Source organism: Rhinoraja longicauda, chromosome 2, assembly GCF_053455715.1.
Source record: "Rhinoraja longicauda isolate Sanriku21f chromosome 2, sRhiLon1.1, whole genome shotgun sequence".
NCBI classification, from domain to species: domain Eukaryota; kingdom Metazoa; phylum Chordata; class Chondrichthyes; order Rajiformes; family Arhynchobatidae; genus Rhinoraja; species Rhinoraja longicauda.
This window is the reverse complement of record NC_135954.1, coordinates 82,190,597-82,207,030: the sequence shown is the minus strand read 5'-3', so window position 1 is coordinate 82,207,030 and position 16,434 is coordinate 82,190,597.

Sequence of the window (16,434 nt, the reverse complement as noted above, 5' to 3'; positions counted from 1 at the left end):
AAATGTAGCAAGCTGTTACGTTTCTCTCCATTGTGCATATGGGTGGGTTTTGGCATCAAGTATGAACAAGCCTGGCATTTCAGTGACTTTCCCTGTAGAATAAATAAGCACGCCATGACTCCCCAGCTCATTCTAATGAGATGTCAGCACATGCCAGACATCAACACATGCACCCCAATTCTAGATACTGTAGATATTGTTGGGGATAACTTTGCTCCAGCCTTAAAAATAATTGGTCAATGCCCTAGAGATAGACTATCAGAACTTCCTGTAGGCCCCTTAGATCCAAAATAAAGTGTCAGACATTCAAAGATAAGAGTTATTTTCACCCAGACTGTGCAATTCTCTAGAAGGTAGTGGAAACCTAGCCACTGAATGTACTCAATAAAAAAGTGACACATTCTCCAATGTAAATCTATGGAAGAAAATGTGGGGCCACTGGCTGAAATATTTGTATCATTGATAGCCCCGAGCAAGATCTGGAAGATTGGAGAGTGGTCAACATCTCTTTTTAAGAAAGACTATAAGGAAATTCAGGAAGAGAAGTAAATTGTTTCATTGGGCATTCAGAGGGTGAAGCACCTGGAATGCTTGCCTTCATCAGTCAGTATTGAGATAACATGTGTGAGTTGGGCAGAAGGGCCTGTCTTTGTGCTGTACAACTCAATAACTCAATGACATTAAGGGAGTCCAAATTATGAGGTTGTTGCAGAAAGGTTGGCATGATGCAATATGCTCTACCCCTGTTTTAATTTTTTGTGTTCTTGTGACATCAATGTTATGGTTAGAAAGGATGTAATCTCCAGAAGGTGCAAAGAGGACAAAGGAAAGGCTAAGTGTAAAATATTTATCTTCCGAAAACAAAATGCTTGAAAGCATCTCGTCAGAGAGGCAAATTCACAACATCATGGCAAAACCTGATCCAAACACCGGTTAGATTATGTTATTATCTGAAAGAGAGACTGTAAAAATGCTTACATCACCCATGTAATAACCGGCATCAATGACCACTGAACAGATCAGCAACTAATCTGTTCTGTTATTTCTATTGACCTGACCCCCAATTGACCAGACCCTACAAAAATATCGCCACAGGAAATTCAGTGTTGAATGTCACAAGGGTCAGTCAAAGATATGCAAGCTGCCGAGTATCTACAACATCTGGACTGTCTTGAATGCTACCTTAATTGTCCCTCGTGAGGAAACTGTTAGCCTCTTAACCAAAGACAGCAGAACTTGTTTTGATGCGAATGACTTGGGGATCTAGGATCCAATTAATGCAAACGCAAAGTATTCTTGGATTGGAAACTTGATTCAAGGGAAAATTTGAAAAAAAAAGACTTTACAACTTGAAGACCAAGATCGAATGGAAAAGCAGCAAATTAAAGAGCAGATACTATGCGGAAAGATCACACATTGGCCCAATACCTCACTGCCAACTATGGATTCTTCGGCACTTTCAAGACCATGTGTGGCTCAAACACCCAAGAATCCCATCCATTGCTTGCTTGCTTGTCCCTGGAGAGGGAGCAGGCGGTGTCCACGGGGACTCTGGATGCCTTCCGTCAACACTGGTCACTGCGGGGCAGTTGTGTGGATTGTATATAAGGTTGCCAGCATTGTGATTTGATAACTGTTTGATTGTTGCTTGCAAACTGCCAATGGCAGTCTTGAACTTTTCAGTACTCTGCATCTGTTATTAATTGAATAAAATCTCCTTGTTAAGGAAATAAAAAGAATCCCACCCATTAAGAGAGAAGAATGGAGGAAAGTCCATGAAGTGCAGAGAGGCTATCATTGCTCATAGAAGATTTTCTTGGAAGAATTATCATAGATAACCACACAGCAATGGCCCTTCAGCCCACTGAATCAATACTGACCAACAAGCACCTAATTACACCAATCATATAGTAAGCCCATTTTATTCTTTTCATATTCACTTGAACTCCACCCAAAGTTCTATCACTCACTCACACACACACAATTTTACAATTTTAGAATAGACAATTAACCTACCAACCAACAGGTCTTTGGAATGAGGAAGAGACCAGAGCTCCTGGAGTAAAACTACATGCTCATATCGAGAATGTGTGCTACATGCTCATACCATTCGGCCCATCAAGCCTACTCTGCCATTCAATCTTGGCTGATCCACCTTTCACTCTCAACCCCATTCTTCTGCCTTCTCCCCATAACCCCTGACACCCATACTAATCACGAACCTATCAATCTCTGTCGTAAAACTATCGATTGACTAGGCCTCCACAGCCCTCTGTGGCAATGAATTCTACAGATTCACCACCCTCTGATTAACAAAATTCCTCCTCACCTCCTTCCTAAATGTACGTCCTTTTATTCTGAGGGTATGGCCTCTAGTTCTAGACTCTCCCATTAGTGGAACCATCCTCTCCACATCCACTGTATCACTATTCGATAAGTTTCAATGTCTCCCCTCATCCGTCTAAATTCCAGCGAGTACAGGCCCTGTGCCGTCAAATGCTCATCATAGATATGACATCTCAGATTACAGCGAATGCAGCGCCGGAGACTCAGGTTCGATCCTGACTACGGGTGCTGCACTGTAAGGAGTTTGTACGTTCTCCCCGTGACCTGCGTGGGTTTTCTCCGAGATCTTCGGTTTCCTCCCACACTCCAAAGACGTACAGGTATGTAGGTTAATTGGCTGGGTAAATGTAAAAATTGTCCCTAGTGGGTGTAGGATAGTGTTAATGTGCGGGGATCGCTGGGCGGCACGGACTTGGAGGGCCGAAAAGGCCTATTTCCGGCTGTATATATATGATATGATATGATATGATATGTCATGACTGTGTTCAAGAGGGAGACAAAATTAAATGACTATGGTGTGGGTATCCTTGTTATTTGCTACAGGAAGGTTCATTGCCTGAGTCTTCCTCTACCCATCCTCCCATGCCAGGCAACTGATGTGCATCTGAACATGATGAACTCTCCCTCAATGACCTACTTGGTGATCACATGGTCCTTCTTTGAGAACTCATGTGCCTGAGTGATGGTGTTTCCTCACAAGAGCATATATCAGTTTTGAAGTGCATGTCCATTGTCTCCTAAACGCCAACACTATCTCTGACTGCATTGTTCTTTAATTAAGTCAAGGCTTTCCAGGTTCTATATGTGAGTCCTTCTGCAGAAGTGGTGCCTGATACAACCTTAGCCTCTCAGTTGTTCTCTGTCTGGTTCCCTTCAAATCTTCTCCAGCGGAAGTCTCTTTGTGCAAACTCCCCCCAATGGTTCCCCGTCTCCTGTGACATTCACCTATTCACTTTGGTCGTGTGGACATTATACTCATGCACCTCTCTTCTGTAAGTCTCTGGCACTTTGCCAACCCTCTCCGGAGCAGTTATTGTTCTCAGTATTCCACAATGCCACTGCTGCCATGTTCTTTGGTATCCACCTGAGAACTGGTGTTGAAAACATCCAAGGTGGCTTCCACTCTGCTGCTGTCTTTTTAAAAGATCCAAAGTTGTAAGAATCTTTAATGCTGCCAAAAGCTCTCAGCTTTAGGGTTGCCAGAGGGAATCAACCAAGTAGCTGGAAGCACTCACCCTTTAAATTAAGATTGGGAATTTTGAATTAAAAAAAATGTTGACTTTCAATCTCACCTGATTTTCCTGACACCTATATTCAACCTGTTTGTTAAATTCAAGAGAATATTACAACCAATTGGCTCACCTGCTGTAACAATTGGGCTGCCCGTGATATGGGGTTTACACAGACATTTAAGTCAAGCATTAAGTCAGACATTTAAGATCTAAAGAAAGGTCTCGATCCAAAACATCACCCTTTCCTTCTCTCCAGAGATGCTGCCCATCCCACTGAATTACTCCAGCATGTTGTGTCTATCTTCAGTGTATAACCAGCATCTGCAGTTCCTTCCTACACATTTAGGTCAAACCCCTACGTTGGTCTCCTGGAGTCACTGTCCTGTTGCTATCTGAGATTTCTTCAATCTTTACTTTCCATTACCCCAATTCCATCAATCTTAGCTACTAAGATTCTGATTGCAGAAGCACCGTTACCTTCTGTAAAAGATAAAACACAATTATGCATTGTTCATATAATTAGGTCAGTTTTAAATCCATCTAACAATTGAACTGTTAAATTATGCTCAACTTCGTCATCGTCATAACAGTTCCAAACCACATTTAATGTGTAATTATACGCCCAATGTTACTCATATATAACTGGATCAATTCTAACCTCAGATCAACGTATAATTGTTCAACCGTTGAAGGAATATTTCCTCTCTGCTACTTATGACAGGTAGTGCAGTCGGAGATCAGACTGAGTCAATAGATGTCCAATAGCTTTATTTCATGAACATTGCATCTGGTGTAAATATTCATGCTGGAACAGCCTGTCAGATAATACAAAGCTCAAGGGCTTTTCAAGAAGTCTTTTTCATCAATGAATTTTAAGGTGAGAAACATAGGTGATCTTTACGACCATCTTTATGGCTTGTCAAATGTGACCTCCAACACATTCTGAAGATGGATCTATTCACAAAATGCTGGAGTAACTCAGCAGGTCAGGCAGCATCTCGGGAGAGAAGGAATGGGTGACGTTTCGGGTCGAGACCCTTCTTCAGACTGATGTCGGGGGTGGGACAAAGGAAGGATATAGGTGGAGACAGGAAGATAGAGGGAGATCTGGGAAGGAGGAGGGGAAGGGAGGGACAGAGGAGCTATCTGAAGTTGGAGAAGTCAACGTTCATACCACCGGGCCGCAAACTGCCCAGGCGAAATATGAGGTGCTGCTCCTCCAATTTCCGGCGGGCCTCACTATGGCACTGGAGGAGGCCCATGACAGAGAGGTCAGACTGGGAATGGGAGGGGGAGTTGAAGTGCTGGGCCACCGGGAGATCAGTGGCGATGGATCTTCTTTGAGGTCAGGAATTACTGCTGCTGCCCTGCTCAGACTCACATGACCTTTAACACTGGTTATTGGACTAACACTGTTGCATGGCCTCATTTATTCAAACATTTCCCTGAATGGCACTGTTAACAAAACCCGCATGTCTGGGATTCTTGCTCCTGCTCTGGCATGTTAAGAACAGTTTTGTTTAATTATTTTAAAAGGGAACATTTTGGCCTTTGACCCCTGCATTAGTTGCACCAATAAAATAAAGTGCCCTTGTCCAAATTACTGAATTGTGGACAATGTTAAAGTAAGATGTAGAATTTTTGTCGATTAAAACAACACATTATGTGTTCATGCCTTTAATGATGGCCAAGAAAGCAGATGAGTTATATTCAGACTCAATGAGTTTCATTCATTTGGTTTAAAAAGTAAATCCAATCTTGGAAGCATATTGCTGGAAGTGAACACTGTAGAGCTTGATAAGAAAAGTCCCTGCATGCGAAATAAAAACAGAAACCTTCTAGAATTAGATGTTAGAAACAAAGAATTGCGGATGCTGGTTAGTACACAAAAGGACACAAAAGTGTTGCAGTAAATCAGCAGGTATTTATTCACAAAATGCTGGAGTAACTCAGCAGGTCAGGCAGCATCTCAGGAGAGAAGGAATGGGTGACGTTCCTTCTCTCCTGAGATGCTGCCTGACCTGCTGAGTTACTCCAGCATTTTGTGAATAAATACCTTCGATTTGTACCAGCATCTGCAGTTATTTTCTTGCAGTAAATCAGCAGGTCTGGCAGCATCTCTGCAGAATTTGGATAGACAATGTTTCAGGTCAAGACCATTCTTTAAATAGATGTTAGATTTGTTTTATTTTTCCAAAGAGTCTTTAGAGTAAGTTGCTGGCTCATATAGTGGGCATCGGTTGGCTTTGTGTTTAGGAATGGTGCCAGCAGGTGCCAGACAATGACTAATACTAGAGGGTATTTATTCACAAAATGCTGGAGTAACTCAGCAGGTCAGGCAGCATCTCAGGAATGGGTGATGTTTCGGGTTGAGACCCTTCTTCAGACTGATATCAGGGGGGCGGGACAAAGGAAGGATATAGGTGGAGACAGGAAGATAGAGGGAGATCTGGGAAGGAGGAGGGGAAGAGTGGGACATAGGAACTATCTAAAGTTGGAGAAGTCGCTGTTCATACCACTGGGCTGCAAGCTGCCCAGGCGAAATATGAGGTGTTCCTCCAATTTCCAGTGGGCCTCACTATGGCACTGGAGGAGGCCCATGACAGAAAGGTCAGACTGGGAATGGGAGGGGGAGTTGAAGTGCTCGGCCACCGGGAGATCAGTTTGGTCAATGCGGACTGAGCGCAGGTGTTGAGCGAAGCGATCACCGAGCCTGCGCTTGGTTTCGCCGATGTAAATAATACTAGAGGTATCATTTAATGTTGAATCTGATGTCACAGATATGCTTCAATTTGTTTTGAGTGTCCTGTTCTATCCATGTAGCTCTCTAACTGTTTCTTAAACATCGGGATAGTCCCAGCCTCAACTACCTCCTCCGGCAGCTGGTTCCAAATACCTTCCACCCTTTGTGTGAAAAAGTTGCCCCTCAGATTACTATTAAATCTTTTCTCCTCTTCATAAACCTATGTCCTCTGGTCCTCAATTCACCTATTCTGGGCATGAGACTCTGTGCATCTACCCGATCTATTCCTCTCATGATTTTATACACCTCTATAAGATCACCCCTATTCCTCTCATGATTTTACACACCTCTATAAGATCACCCCTCATCCTCCTGTGCTCCAAGGAATAGAGTCCCAGCCTACTCAACCTCTCCCTATAGCTCAGACCCTCCAGTCCTGGTACCACCCTCGTAAATATTTGTACGCTTTCCAGCTTGTTCTTTCATGTTCTTCCTGTGACTGCTTGGGTTTCTCTGAGTTCTCTGATTTTCTCACGCGTTCCAAAGATTTGCGGGTTGGTGGGTTAATTGACTACAGTAAATTCCCTGTAGTATAAAATTAGGATCTGGGAAGAGTTCATGGGAATGTGGGAGAATAAGAAAAATGAGGTTGGTGTAACATTAGTGGGTCAAATGGGTGTTTGATGGTCGATGCATGACTTGGTGATCAGAAGAACCTGTTTCTTTGCTGTATAATTCTAACTCCATAACAATGAAACTTGCCTGTGTTTCTGTGTGAGCGGTCCCCACTCTCCACGAGTTGCAGATGTAGACAAGGTTTCAGAAGTGCTTGCAAGCGTGCATTGGGTGGCATTGGATGCCATTGTGCATATTCAGACTCCTCAATGTGTTAGAACATCAGACACACAATGGAAACCTCATGGACCGTAAATAAATTTTGTGACTGAAATTTAATTGCCTAGCAATCAGCCAACATTAAACGACCCAATCTCCAGTTTTAAGTCTTCGTTATATGTACAATTCTTGAACTTTCTACAATCAACTGTATTTGGAAAGCTGTGACGTGACATTTAATTTCACTTCACAAAAGTCTGCAGAAAGCTTAGTTACCAGGAAGACATAGCAGCGTTGTGGTGAAACACTACAGATGCATTGTTTGATCTGTTTCGGTCATTGTTATCTACTCCAAGCACATCCAGTTACATCTGTGAAACCATTCCCATCTCCAGTGGACAATCCCAGGAAAGGTATTGGTTGGGGAGAAGTCATACCAGGTTAGGAACTTTGAGCCCTTCTATTATCAGTATTAAACACTGACAGACACAGTGATGTGCGATTGAGATGCTGGTTACAAGAGGCTGGTTTTATAGACAAAGATATTCCAGGTCTCTGTGATCTCCAGCTCTCTGAGATCACAATGTTCCTTCAATTCGGGTTTCTCATCTTTCCTGTATTTTCTTTTATCCATTCGTAAAGAAATGGATCGTGGTAACGAAGCACTATTATGGACTTGTTTTCTAATTGTGTATTTTTGCACGAATGTCTTGTCTTTGGACATTATTTTTCTTTTCACTGTCGTGCAATATCATGTATAACTTTTATATCATTTATGGGACAGGAAAAAAAAATCATATACTCAAGGGCATTGCTTTAAGTTGAGAGAGGTAAATTTTAAAGGAGATGTGCAGGGCAACTGTTTCACACAGCGGGTGGAATGCGCTGTCGGGGGTCGTGGTTGACACAATACAATAGTGGCATTTAAGGGAGTTTTGGATGTGCATGTGGATAATGGAGGGATATGGATTATGGGCAGGTAAATAAGAGGTGGTGGAAGGAACTGTAGATGCTGGTTTAAACCGAAGATAGACACAAAATGCTAGAGTAACTCAACGGGACAGGCAGTATCTCTGGAGAGAAGGAATGGGTAACGTTTCGGGTCGAGACCCTTCTTCAGGCTGACCCATCAGTTACGTTATCATATCGATAACAATATAAATAGCTCAAACCTGGGCTATATTTTGTGCTTCTATTATACAAACCAGTATCTAACACATGTCACCAACGAAAATGTATTTGAAATCTAATAAATCTCTTTATCAACATTACCCAGTAAAGTTGGAGAACACTGAATTGCAGTGACTTGCTGCTGTCTACTGGGCAGACTTGGTATTACTTCCATTTTCAGCATGGAAAATGTTAGATCTGCCTCGAAACCAAATTATGTTTTTTGAGTGCTGTGAAGTTCAATCCAATGAAAAATCATTTGCAAAAGAAATTGTGTACTTGCTGAGAATTCACCAAACTCTATGAATGTATCTGTCACGCAATTACCCTGAGGAGGCAGAGGTTGCATACAATGGTATGGTACGGATGATACTTCCACTATTTTTCACCACACATGCGTGGGCTGAAAGAGCTGGTCAAGGGACTGTCCCAGTTCGGCAATTTTTAAGGCGACTTCCGGCAACTGTCAAAGTCGGAGCAGATCGCCGAAAAACCAGCGACTGGACTCCCCTTACGACAGTCTACGACAATGTCTACGACAAGCTACGACAACCTACCACCTAGTCAACGGCAAGCTACCGACAACCAGCGACTCAGTCGTCGCGACTTAGGACGTCCACCTACGACAGCACCTACGAAAAGCTACAACCACCAAAGTCAACCTACCACCCTCGACAAGCTACGACGCTGTCGGTCACAACTGATGACAACCGTAGCCATTTCACGTAATTTTGGCGCCAAATGGGTGTAGGTAGGGTTTCCAATCATTCTGCTTTATGACTGCCATGGAGCAACATATGATGGCATTGCTCTTACAAGAAGAATAAGCCCTACTGCTTGCAATGGCCCTCAAGCTTAAAATTCTGCAAGACAGAAGGGGAAGAAGAATGGGGAAGAAGAAGCCCAAGAAGAGGTCTGTGTGGTTGAAGCCCTTGTCCCTGAAGAGACCCAATGTAGTGCAATGTCAAAATAAATGAAAAGTGTTTGCTTTTCAATGCAGTGCAATGCTTGTGTTTGTGTTTGTTTTATTGGTCAAAATAAATGAAATTAAAATATTTGAAAGAGATGCCGTGAGAAACTTCTCTGAAATACAATTACTTCAAACAACAATCTTTTGTCAAAATGTCCAAAATTTACTTTATTCAAACAAACAAAATTCTTACATAAGGTGGATAACCGTCGTCAGCACTGGCGACAACCTAACTCACCTGGCGACAACCTGGCGACAACCTACGACAGCACCCACGACAGGAGACGACAAGCTACGATCATTGGCGTCAAGCCAGCAGTCGCCGAAAATTTTCGAGCAGGGAGAACATTCCGCGGCGACCAGTAAAAAGCTACGACTCTTTGGAGACTACTCACGACCATGCCCACGACACACCGCGACACACCAGCGACTGCGTGGCGACAGCCTAGCCACCTGTAGTCGCCTTAAAAATCGCTGAAGTGGGACAGGCCCTTCACTCATGCAGAATTGAGCTTCGCAATATTTAAGGGGACAATAGACAATAGACAATAGACAATAGGTGCAGGAGTAGGCCATTCAGCCCTTCGAGCCAGCACCGCCATTCAATGCGATCATGGCTGATCACTCTCAATCAGTACCCCGTTCCTGCCTTCTCCCCATACCCCCTCACTCCGCTATCCTTAAGAGCTCTATCCAGCTCTCTCTTTAAAGCATCCAACGAACTGGCCTCCACTGCCTTCTGAGGCAGAGAATTCCACACCTTCACCACCCTCTGACTGAAAAAGTTCTTCCTCATCTCCGTTCTAAATGGCCTACCCCTTATTCTTAAACTGTGGCCCCTTGTTCTGGACTCCCCCAACATTGGGAACATGTTATCTGCCTCTAATGTGTCCAATCCCCTAATTATCTTATATGTTTCAATAAGATCCCCCCTCATCCTTCTAAATTCCAGTGTATACAAGCCCAATCGCTCCAGCCTTTCAACATACGACAGTCCCGCCATTCCGGGAATTAACCTAGTGAACCTACGCTGCACGCCCTCCATAGCAAGAATATCCTTCCTCAAATTTGGAGACCAAAACTGCACACAATACTCCAGGTGCGGTCTCACCAGGGCCCGGTACAACTGTAGAAGGACCTCTTTGCTCCTATACTCAACTCCTCTTGTTACGAAGGCCAACATTCCATTGGCTTTCTTCACTGCCTGCTGTACCTGCATGCTTCCTTTCATTGACTGATGCACTAGGACACCCAGATCTCGTTGAACTCCCCCTCCTCCTAACTTGACACCATTCAGATAATAATCTGCCTTTCTATTCTTACTTCCAAAGTGAATAACCTCACACTTAACTACATTAAACTGCATCTGCCATGTATCCGCCCACTCACACAACCTGTCCAAGTCACCCTGCAGCCTTATTGCATCTTCCTCACAATTCACACTACCCCCCAACTTAGTATCATCTGCAAATTTGCTAATGGTACTTTTAATCCCTTCGTCTAAGTCATTAATGTATATCGTAAATAGCTGGGGTCCCAGCACCGAACCTTGCGGTACCCCACTGGTCACTGCCTGCCATTCCGAAAGGGACCCATTTATTCCCACTCTTTGCTTTCTGTCTGTCAACCAATTTTCTATCCATGTCAGTACCCTACCCCCAATACCATGTGCCCTAATTTTGCCCACTAATCTCCTATGTGGGACCTTGTCGAAGGCTTTCTGAAAGTCGAGGTACACCACATCCACTGACTCTCCCTTGTCAATTTTCCTAGTTACATCCTCAAAAAATTCCAGTAGATTTGTCAAGCATGATTTCCCCTTCGTAAATCCATGCTGACTCGGAATGATCCCGTTACTGCTATCCAAATGCTCAGCAATTTCGTCTTTTATGGTTCTGAGATATGGTGCCTTATGCAGGAGACCTGCCTCAGGTAAGTTCCCTTTAAGTAATATGCTCATTAATTATGATGCCTAATCCTCCTGTCTTGACGAGATTCCCAAAACTCCCAGCTCGCTATCTTTTTATCTTCCTCCACTAATCACGATCTGACGCCCTTGCCTCCCCTATAGACAATTGAAATGCTTCCCAGTGCCAACCTTCACAATTTCTCAATAAATCCCAGCGTGAGTCTCAATGCAGCCATCAACCCAATCAACCTCCTGACCCAACCATTGCCCAACCCACTGCCAATACCCAGGTCAACCTTTGTTCTAACCAGTACCTCCCCCCCCCCCCACCCACTTATCTGTGGCAACTAATACCTCATTCTCTACCATAGGCAACCTTCCCAACACAAGGTTCTGTTTTCTCTGATCGCCCACCCACCACCACTGACTTCTCTCTCCCAAACTCCACCTTTGTGAGTCACCTGCACCCAAATGTTCCCAATTTCCTTTGTGAACACTGTAATGACCATATGATGCAAGTTACCACACACAGGGTTAGGGAGCAACCTGTTAAGGAATTCATTTTCTGGTCATTTTGTTTTATTCAATATAATAGAAATTACGCTATGTGAAATCCTACTGAACTGTTACCACTATAGACATCCTCTCCTGAATTATTTTCTTTTGGAGAATCTCACCATTCCAAAACGAATTATTCACAATCTGGTACTAATATGTAAAAATGAAAGCTTGGAGATTAATTGTAATAAAAGCCATAATATTATGGAAATATTCTGGACATACAAGGTGCAGAATTTTATATAAGCATGTATACCCTGATTATACATTGATTGTAAATAATAATTTACAGAACCCAATGACATTGCCATTGAAGAGTGAAAGGAATTGTTCCTTCTGGACTCCAATGTTGTCATTCATCGGGCGATACTAGTTAATTTCTCCTGAGTAATCCAGTGAAGAGCAGTTGTGTTCATTCGTTTAGAGACACCCTTATGTTAAAAATGGACAAAAAATAGCTGGAGTAACCCAACAGGTCTGTCAGCATCTCTGGAGAAAAGGAATAGGTGACGTTTTGGGTCGAGACCCTTCTTCAGACTGAGAGTCAGGGGAAAGGGAAATGAGAGATAGAGATGGAGATATAGAGAGCACTTGCATGCTAGCTTGTATGCCTGAAATCTAATAAACCTGAGTCATTGGTACTGTAGTTATAAAGAACTTATAATTACAAAATTGACTCAAAGACATAAGTCACATTCTTATGTGTTGATGGTATTAAATCTACACACTGTAGCATAAATACTTATACATCCGGGCATGTGAAACTTAAATTATCCTTTTGTGTGTTTTATTACTAAGAAAGCATCGCCTTTTATAGTCAGAAAACAACCTCACATGTTTGTTTCAATCAACAAGAGAACTGCAGGAGGTTTGTCTCCTAGTAACTATAAACACCACTTTACCGTTTCCTGGAACAGCATCAAACTTTGGTGTTACCAGTCTAACCATTTACTGATACTATAATTTATCCAATCAGTGTCATTGATTTGATAACTTTTGCATCCTGCATTTATGTGGAAGATGTGTAAAGACGGTGAGGATTTTAGGTTTGTTTCTTAATCTGCTTTGGATTGTTTGATGCTGGGACTTCTGTTTGTTTATGACCTTTCATGGATTATAGCAGCACTTTACAGGTTAAACTGCAAACTCACTCACTCCCTGGAAAGACACTAAAACAAGCTCCTCATGGTCGAAGTTTGTTATTTACTGCACTTACTTCATCTATACAGCACATCAAAGGCAAAAAGGTTTGCACAAATTTGCTGAAGGTAACAATTTTAAAATATGTTCTCAACTATCATTTACTTTTTCTCTTGCTGGAAGCCACAATGCTTTTTTGTTGATACTTTATTTTTGCTTCAAATTCAAATTTCTCCTAATCATTCAAATTATTGTATTCAAATCTACAGTTCTCTCTCTGTATGCTTAAGCTCTGATTGTGCCAGGCTCCACCTTTGTTTAGTGAAATGTTTACAGCAGGAATTTGTTGTGATATCAGAGAATTTATGTATAAATCTGACCATGCTTTCCCTCTGGATCTTATTATTCTCATTCCCCTTTGTCTTCCTTCGTCACTTCCCCAAGCTTTCCACTACCTGTATTTGCATAGTTAAATCACCTCTTCCAAAATCTTATCCCTCTCTCGTCTATAGTTCCCTTCACTGTGTCCATGCTTAAGTAGCTCAACACCAGATTTTGTGTACAGCCCAAGTTTATAACTGCACCTTTATGCCCAGAAGGATTTTTCCAGTCTAAAAATTAATCTTTAACATGGAAGAATGGAAATACTAGAGAACATGTGAAGCACATACTGCTGCTCTTCCATTGTTTTTTTCCCCACCAATATCTATGTATAAAATTTGCAGATATATAGTGCAGCAAATTCATAGGTTGCCATGCACAGTAAACATTCTATTTGCTAATGAGATTTGCACCATATTAGTGCGACATCGATAGTGTGACACTCTGAAGAAGGGTCTCGACCCGAAACGTCACCCATTCCTTCTATCTAGAGATGCTGCCTGTCCCGCTGTGTTACTCTATCATTTTGTGTCTATCATCGATTTTTCTTACTCATATAGTCGATGACCAATAAAATCGAGCATCTAGGAGAGAGGGAATGGGTGATGTTTCGGGTTGAGAACCTTCTTCAGTCTGAACCCTCCCTGATTTACGTAGGGGTTAATGGCCTGTCCCAGTTAGGCGATTTTAAGGCGACTGCTGGCGACTAGGCTGTCTCCGATAGTTCACCGGGGTGTCGTGGGCATGATTGTGAGGAGTCTTCCAAGAATCATAGTGGATCTCAGCGCGTCGCTGAGAAATCATTCGGAGTGAAATTTCTCAGCGATAGCTGCCTTGTCGCCAGGTATCACTGCTTATTGCGGGCGCTGTCGCATGCTGTCCCCGGGTTTGCTAGTTTCTCTTAGATGCATTTAGAAGCACATAATATTAAAATAAGTAAAGTAATTTCAAGATACCATAAAATATTTGTGTTTAACCATTTGACAGGTAGATTGGAGGTGACAGTTTGACGGTCAGGTAAGCGTGGGAATTTTCGCGATGTTTATGGCCATCAGCGATCACATTTAAAGTAGGCTCCCAACCCAGATATGCAACCCAGAAACCAGATATGCATCTCCTGTACATTTTCAAAGAATGCCCACACACTTTTCACAAAAATCCATTTAACCACTTTTTTAATTAAATTTCTTAATACTGCCATTAGTAAACTGGAAGTCAATCCAGTTTATGCCTTGTTATCGTGAAGCTTGGTTTTTAAGTAACCCATACAAAATGTTATAGTTCAAAACTCTCAAGTATTTACCGACTTGTCAGTGATTTCAGCAAAAATTAGGACGCCGGAGAAACATTGACAGCGTGGGAATTTCGCGATGTTTCCGAAGACGGTGTAATCTCAACCTAACTCGGCATTGTCGTGGTCATTGTTGTCGGGTAAAAGAAAATTTTGACGATCTGCTACGACTTTGACAGTCGCCAGCCGTCGCCTAAAAAATCGCCTAAGTGGGACAGGCCCTTTACTTTCCGTGAACTCTCTCCTTAGTCAGATTTTACACAAATTGGAGTCGTTCTCCCCTTCCCCAGTGTAAAATACCTTTGGAAGTACCATGACCACAGATGGAATTGCACTGTGTTTAATATGACCCAAGAATTCCGTAAATTCACTCATCGCATTACTTACGCCATGTGTCTCTCATATCTCTCATTTCGGTTGGAATGGTCTCAATCATCTATTTTGTTTTGCTGGCTGATCAGCAGAATTATTCCTTCAATATAAATTCACTAATTTAAAGAACAAGCTAATGAAAGATGGATTGCAAATCAAAGACCAATGCCAGTCAATTTTCAAGCAGTCTCAGTTTCCATTTTGAAAATCTGGGGGTGGGATTAACCTTGGTCAGAAGCGTAATTTACAAGATGAACATTCAGCAGTCAGTTTTACACTGCAAATTATTTATTTTGGTGGAAAATAGTTTATTTTAATTTAGTTTAGTTTGAGAGACAGCGTGGAAACAGGCACTATGGTGCACTGTCCGCAACGACCTGCGATCACCGTACTCTAATTCTTTCCTACACACTAGGCTCAATTTACTGAAGCCAATTAATCTACAAACCTGCACGTTTTTGGAATATGAATTGAATTGAATTGAATTGAATAAATTTTATTAGCCAAGTATGTACACACACAAGAAACCTCCATGTGTTTGGAGATGAGCTTGGTTGGGATAATGCTATTGAAAGCAGAGTTGTAGACTATGAATAGGAGACTTCTCATAAATTCATGAATAGGAGAGTATATAGGAGACTATATCCTAGGACATTATGGGAAGGTGGGGAAGAAATTGCAGGAGCTCTGGCAGAGATATTTCTTCATCAATAGCCATGATTGAGATGCTGAAAGTCTGAAGAATTGTTAATATTATACCTCTATTTAAGAAAGGGGCCAGGAAAAGCCTGGGAGCCAAAGACCATTGAGCCTGACATTAATGGTGGGTAAGTTATTACGACAGACAGAAACGACCTGCATTTGGAAAGGCAAGTAATGATTAGTGGTGGTTAACCTATTGTAAACCAAAGCCTCAGCAGGAACCCCCTTGCAAAATCAACCCCTTTAATTTCTCTGATCCAAGGTGTCTACTATCCCTTTGCCTCTGCAGATGTTGCTTGACCCACTGAGTTTTTCCAGCAGCTTATTTCATACTGCCATATTCCAGGATTTTCAGTCTCTTGTATCTCCTCGAATTTTCCCTATTTGAAAATAATTCTCTTTTTGTTTTGCAGAACAATTTTATTACTACTTTAGTAACTCGATACATCAAGGTAAATGTTTATCCATGGGGTATCAGTGAAATAACATATTAAGGCAGAAGAGTAAATGGATCTAGAGAATGTTTTGGTCGGTGAATCCACCTTTGGATTTTTGCAGAAACGTAGATTCACTGCAAGGCAAAGTGTGGCTGAGATAAGAAGTAAAAACCATGTCCAACTGAAACCAGAACCCGATAACTCCATATGGAACAGGAAGCCCCCTGACTTCACTCCAAAGCTCTACGTATCTTCGGCAACATACGCTGAGAAAATGGTTTGGAAAAAATACAAAGATTTTAAGGAGGAAGAAAGAAGCAGAAAGGTTATTTTTCCAGAACTCGTTTTG